The 6952-nt window shown below is 44.1% G+C and overlaps 1 pseudogene; it reads right to left on the minus strand.

Annotated features, from left to right (window-relative positions):
• Window positions 1-2134: 2134 nt before the first annotated feature.
• Window positions 2135-2537, minus strand: LOC110302487 (ubiquitin-conjugating enzyme E2 variant 1 pseudogene; annotated as a pseudogene).
• Between the last annotated feature and the right edge of the window lie 4415 nt (window positions 2538-6952).

Raw genomic sequence — 6952 nt, forward strand, 5'->3', positions numbered from 1 at the left:
AGAGGCCAATGATGAGTGTTTTTCTCTATCATTCTTTTATTAAAAATATTTCTAAAATTGAATTTACTACTACTACTACTACTACTACGTGTGTGTGTGTGTGTGTGCACACGCATACACACACAAGCATGCATGCAAGTATGTGGAGATCACAGGACAACTTCAAGAAGATCTGGTTCTCTCCTTCCTACCTGGTGGGTCCCAGGGATGGAACTCAGGTTGTCAGGCTTGCCAGTAAGCACTTTTACCTACAGAGCCCTCTTGCCTGTTCTCCCCATTATACTTTTTGTTGCAGAATCTGGAGTTCACTGCTGTCTATGCTGGCTGTCCAGCATCTACCTTTTGTTTTTGACTCCCCAGTGCTAGGATTACAGATACTCACTGCTACAGCATTCTTACATGGTACCTGGCGTGTGCATGCTTGTGCTATAAGCATTTTACACATCAAGCTGTATCCCTAATCCTAGAATTCTCTTGAAGGATCCCACAGGATTTGCTGTACTCATGGTAGATGCACAGTTTATATTTGCTGAGTAATGGGCACACAGACAGGAATTCTCCGGTTCACACTCTGTCCTATGGACTCTGACTGTGAGAAGGAGTCTTAAGCCTGGTCACTACTAGAAAGTATAACTTTCTTTTTTAAAGTAAGTTTGTATTCTGTATTATTTGTGATTCTCTTGTTCAGTTTTCTTCAGTGCGAATGTCTTTCTATTGATGAAATGAGTCTTCAAATGAAAAGCCGAAGTCCAAACCAGAACTGAGCAGTTCCACATGGTTCTTTCACGTTTTCAGCCCCAATTTGAACCTAAAAGAGTGAGAAGCTTTTTTATATTTGCAAAGGAGAGATGTTTTTATTATAAAACTTCTAATATTGGTATCAGTATAATTGGCTAGGAACCCAGTTTAGGGGCAAATTCCTAGAGGTGTGTTTTTTTTTTCAATACAACGAATTGCCTTTATTTCGGTATGCATCTACATTTTAACCTTTCGTGATCCCGAACAGTGGCAATGAGCCAGGAGGCCAGACCCACTGATCTACAAATGATCTGCAATCGTGGCGACACAGAGCTCCTCTCGGTCCCTGCTGCAGAGGGTCTGAAGAGCAACACTGAAACCTGAGTCTGCAGGGTCAGGACCTCGTGTTCCAGCTGTCAGGCTTCACATCAGACCCGATGGGTGGCCAGGGTGACCCAGAGCCCTGTTTAAATTTCTTCAATGAGTAAAAGCAAAGCAATTATGGGAAAAGGAACCAACTCAGAACCGTGTGCACTGAGGACTCTGTGCATGGCCTTTCTCTAGGCATCTTTCCACCAAGGACCCTGAGCGCTGGCCGGTCTGAGTCGCCCTGTGACTGCTCTGTTTACCTCTAGACATGAGTGCAAAGCTCGAGGGCTGACGGTGGCAGCAGGGCTGAGGGCCCGGTGCTCCCTTCCCAGGCTGGTGGCAGGCGAGTGTGGTCCGGAGCTAAGTGAGGGAGGCCAGGCAATTCCAACCTCATCTGATGGCTTCTGGCCACAGCAAGTGTTTGGATGGTGATGGGCTACAAGGGAGTTGAGGAGGGAAAGCAGCACCCCTTGATAAAGGTGGGGAGACGGGAGGCCTTGACTTCCTCACCCATGGCCAATTTCAGAGGAAGGGTGGGTTACAATCTAAGCTTGGGCCAAGGGTGAGAGTGGAGGAGTGGGGACCATGGCTTGGATGGGGCATCACTTAAGACTTAAGAAAGCAGGGGTTCAGCCAAAGCGCCCTAAGCCCAGCAGTAGTCAGTCCCACAGCTGCTACCCGGAGCCTTCCCATCTATTCTAAGGGCCACCACACATGTGTGGCAGACGGCGGAGCAGGCAAAGGCAGATCCAGACCAAGTGCCAGCAGCAGGAGATTGTGTGACGGGTCTGTTCCCAGAATTTCAACCAGGCAGACAGCGGTTACACTAGACAGATGATGTTACACAGCACAACTGAGGTACTTCAAATGGACAAGAAGTTAGTATCAGAGCAGTGCCTCAGGATGAAGCCTGAGTGGGGCTTCCACTCCAGTATACTCTGAGCTCTACAGATGTATCTAGAAAATTCACTACAGTGGAAAATGAAGACTTGGGTCGGATGGGGAGGGAAAGTCGGGTCCTTGGTGACTAATTGCTGTAACACTGTCCTGGCAGCGGTGGCAGCTTCATGTTGTCTTTTGACATCAGTTGCCGCAGTTCCTTCGGGATGACTTTGATGCTGTGGGAATTCTGCCATTTTGCCAGCACTGCCGTGGCTCTTGGATCCACCACTCCATTCGAACTGCTCATGACACTCATACTGACTCTTGTTACCAATCTTACAGATGGGGGTGCTTCTGGGTACTTCGCCCACATTCTGTTCGTGGAAGCCCAATTATCATGCCTGTCCATCTTGTGTCATTTCCTCGTCGTCATCCTCCAGACTCCAGCTAACTGTGCCATCGCCTATTCCTTTCTGGCCTTCTTCCAGCTCTTCCAACAGTCAGAAATTTGGAGGAACTTTTACTCCTGAACCTATGGTGGCTGCCATCTTGTGTCACTGTCGCTCCAAGGCTGGCCCCTTCTTCACCCCTCTTAGAGGTGTTCTTACTTTCCAAGTCTCTCTTTCCAATTCTACTGGTATCAATAATGACTGGCCAGGAACAGGATGGAACTAGTGAGATGTTGGGTATGTAACATTTACGGAAGCACCAATTTCTAGGATCTATTCATCTGCTGGGGCAGCCCCAAGAAGTACTTCCTTCATTATTGTGCTCTGAGATCCCACTAGCCTCATCCTGGCCCTTGCCCTGATGTTTACAAAGAAACCTTTTAGTTTATTAACCAGTTAGCCGTAGTGTCAAGCACACGACCTGTTCCCTACTTTTCGCCATGCCCATGCAACAAAATCTGCTTTCAGAGAAAGCAAATGGCATGGAGAGGAGCCATATTCTGGAGAGCCCTGCCAGCGAAGCAATTAAAACCAGTGAGGAAATGGGGATGGACATTATAGAGTTTTGCTTCATCATTAACTCAACAAGCCATTGGAATGTCATTTATTGGGGGGCTACCTGGGTCCATCCAGACTCTGTTTAACCTTCCCTTCATGTTTCTAGTGTTCTTGGGTATAGCATTTGAAAAATGTACCCGTTGTTCTCTACCTTTTGCTGTGCCTCCTCTATACATATTACAAAAATTTAACAGAACAAATAATTGCCGTGCCAGAAATGCTTTGGACAATCAGGTAATGGCTTATTTTTAAGGCTGGGTTAACAATTTCCATTTTCAAAATGAATTCAAATTGACTGAGTGATTTTAAATTAGCTCTTTAGTTTTTTTTTTTTACCCTAAGCCACCCATAATGCCACTATTAATTTCAATTATTTAGAGGCAACATTAGTACATGTGAAACAAGAAGCACGATAAAGACAAGAGAGGAATAAATTACTCGCTGCAGGACAGAGTGACATTTTGACTGACACAGAGCCTTTTTTTCCCCTTTCACACACTTTGTGCTTTGACATTTCACTTGGCACAAACATTTTACAAATTCCTGACCTAATCTGAGGTACTGCTGTTTAGCGATCGCTGACATGACATGTTTTAACCTCAAGCTTGCTAGATTCCAAATGTTACCTTTTCTTTTTCATTAAGGTTGGATGACCTCCAAAAACCAGTCCAAGCAAAGGCCCAGGAACCCGTGAGGTTCAGTGTGCTTGCTGTTTGCCCAGGGTGAAGAAGGGGCAGTTTGAAATCGGAGTTGGGGCGAGGTAGGGGGTTGAGATTTTTATTTATTTATTTATTTTTTAAAAGGATATTGTGTAATGAAAGAAGACAGAGCTATGGGGAACCCTGTTATCTTGAAAGAGACAATAGCCCCAAGCATAAAATACTGAACAAATCTAACAAGAACTAAATAGAGCTTATAGTGTTGTATAAATAGTAGATGGGGCTGGAGAGATGGCACAGAGGTTAAGAGCACTTGCTGTTCTTGAAGAAGATCTAGGTTTGCTTGCAGCACCACACTGTGGCTCACAACTACCTGTAGATCCAGTTCCAGAGGATCTATCTCCCCCCCTGGCCTCCACAGGCACCAGGCATGCACATATATTCGGTAAAAAAAATCCTCACATATCTAACATAAATAAGTCTTTAAAAATAATAATCTAGGGACAGAAAAGATTTAAATAGCAGAGAAATACATCAACTTCTTAAAAAGGAAGAATATGTTGTGTAAAGATGTTATTTCTCAAATTACTTTGTGAAAACTTTGTCTCCAGGTCTCTGTGCCTGGAAGGGGTCACATTCTTATTAATACATATGCTTTGTTACATATTCTTATTAATACATATGCTTTGCTAGTTTCTTTGCTTTATTGACATATGCTTTCTAGGTTGTTATTCAAGAATGTGTCAGCTAACATTGCTCTGCTATGATATTAAAAAAAGTATGTGTGTATGTTTGTGTGAGTCTACATGTATGTGAGTGTGCATGTGTGTGAAGGCCAGCGGACTTCAGACGTCCACCTCCTTTGTCACAGAGTCTGTTATATATAGGAGCACACCAGTCAGGCAAGAGGAGCTGGCCATCAAGCCTCAGGGGTCCTTATGTTTCCATCTCGATAACACTGGGTTTACAGGAATGTGCTGCCACACCCCACATTTTTCCTGGGTTCTGGGAATCAAAACCCAGGTGCCCCTGCTTATAAGACAAGTGTTTTTAAACAACTGAGTTACCTCTCTATCCTTTTCTTCTTTCTTTTTTCTTTTCTCTTCCACCAACCCTTCCTTCTTCACTTTTGAAACAGTGTCACATGTAGTCCATGCTGTCTTCAAACTCATTCTGTAGCCAAGGCTTCTCTTGAACTCTGGATCCTCCCCTTTTCTCACTCACTTTTTTTTTTTTTTTTTGTCACTAGAATTATGTGTGTGTGCCACTCCCCTCCCCGACCTCTGACCTGATTTCCATGGACTAGCAGTTAGAAATGCTTTCCGTAGTGGGTATTGGACAACTCCACCCATCTTGCTTAAATAATAGGGACAATGGATCATCTCACCTCCGTAGTCCAGAAGTAGGCAGTGACAGGTGTGACAGGTTGACTCACTCAACATAATCACCAAGGACTTAAGCTCCTTCTGTTTCCACTCTGCCGTGGCATCAGAGGCACCAACCACCTGGGAAAATTGCCTTTTGCCCTTAGGTTATCACCTTGGTTCATGTCCAAAGAACCATAACTCCAGGCCTAGCATCCACACCTAACAGTGTTCAAGGTAGGGAAGTGGGTCAGGAACAAAAAGCCCTTTCTTCTCACAAGGCTGTCTTTATCCAGCAAAGCCTTTTTGGTTTTTCCTTGACGCACATCCTCTCCTCCTCCTCCTTGTGCATCCTACTCACCAAAACTGGATCATGATGCCCACTTCTAGACTAATCACTGGTCCAGAGAACTTCTGCAATAGCTTTGTCCAAACATGATGCATCCATGGGTTCTGGGGATCAGAATGAAACTACGGTGTTTGTTAGCTATGAAGAAAAGGACCCGGCAGTTGAAGAGGCAACCAACAGCATCTGGACAAAGATATATAAAAAGTATGCGTACTGGAGAGAAGCCCTCCACAAGACCATGGCCATAGTAGCTCTCCTGTGACTCCAAGGCACAGACCCTCTCTGTCTTAGTTGACTCTCTTGCTGTGATGAATTACCCCGACAAAAGTGACTTAAGGGAGAAGGCATTTCTTCCGGTTCATGGTTCAAGATGGTACAGTCCATCATGGTGGGGAAGTGCAGCTTGAAGCAGCTGGTCACATGACCTCCACAATCAGGAAGCAGAGAGTGTGAATTATGCATACGGTTCATGTTCCCTTTCTGGTGCAGTCTAGAATTGCAGCCTGAAACAATATAGTAGGCAGATCTTCCCGTCTCAGAGAATCAATTAAGATAACCCTCCACAGACATACCTACGGACCTGTCTCCCTGCCCATTCTGTTTTGCTAAATTGACAATTAACATTAACTACCACATTCTTCCTAGTGGTTGTTTTGAGCCCATAGATGTCAAAGCTGCTTGGCTACCTGCAATTCAGGGCAGGCAGCAGTCTCGGCAATGAAACTCGTTGTTGCCTGGACCCCATAGCAGCCCTGGTGAATCAGTCTTACAAAGATGCTTACCAATGGAGACTTTTAGCAAGTCCTACAGGAGGGCTAGCAACAGCTGTTATCCACTTCCGGTTTAGATGCTGGAAGTTAACCATCATCCTGCAGATGTATTGCCATGAAGGATAGCCATTTGACAATTTTGGGCAGTGCCAAGTAAGCGGAAAATTTCTGGATCTTTTGGAAAAAAGCTCATTTTTCCCAATAAAGCTACCAGTGTCAGTCTGAATCACCTTGCCACTGAAATTTAATATGATCCTTGTTAAAGTTAATGTGAGCTTAAGGAGGGGTGCGGTAGCAAACTTCATCTCCAAGAAGAAATGAAGACAGCTAGAATATGAGTACTATTAGAGCAGATATTTATATAGCAATCTCTTTTTGTTTCTTCCAATGCTTCTATGCTTTGACAAAACTTCCTCACTATGAAGTGCATTGCACATTTATCTTGTTTCACTTTCATATTGAAAACCCTATTCAGGACAACAGCAACTATTAGGGATTAGCAGCAAACTGGAAGTTTCTTTATGAGCACTGGGTCTGAGGAATATGGTGTTGGGGTAGAGGTGTGAGTTAGAGTTACTGGAGTTTGAAGTCCCCTTATAGCACAGGCTGATGATATATGATTTCTTAATATTATTATTATTAATTATTAGTAGTCTTATCTTGCCAGTAGGGCAATTCAGAAGGCAATTTGGCCAAAATTAAGAGAGATGTACTAGAATTCAAACCCAAAGCCAGAATCTTCCCAATAACCAGTCAGAGCCTAGATACAAAAAGGCTACCCTTTCAAATGAATTAGGATCAGAGGAGTGGACAT

This window comes from Mus caroli, unplaced genomic scaffold (assembly GCF_978045245.1).
Source record: "Mus caroli unplaced genomic scaffold, Mus_caroli_1 scaffold_11, whole genome shotgun sequence".
Taxonomy (NCBI): domain Eukaryota; kingdom Metazoa; phylum Chordata; class Mammalia; order Rodentia; family Muridae; genus Mus; species Mus caroli.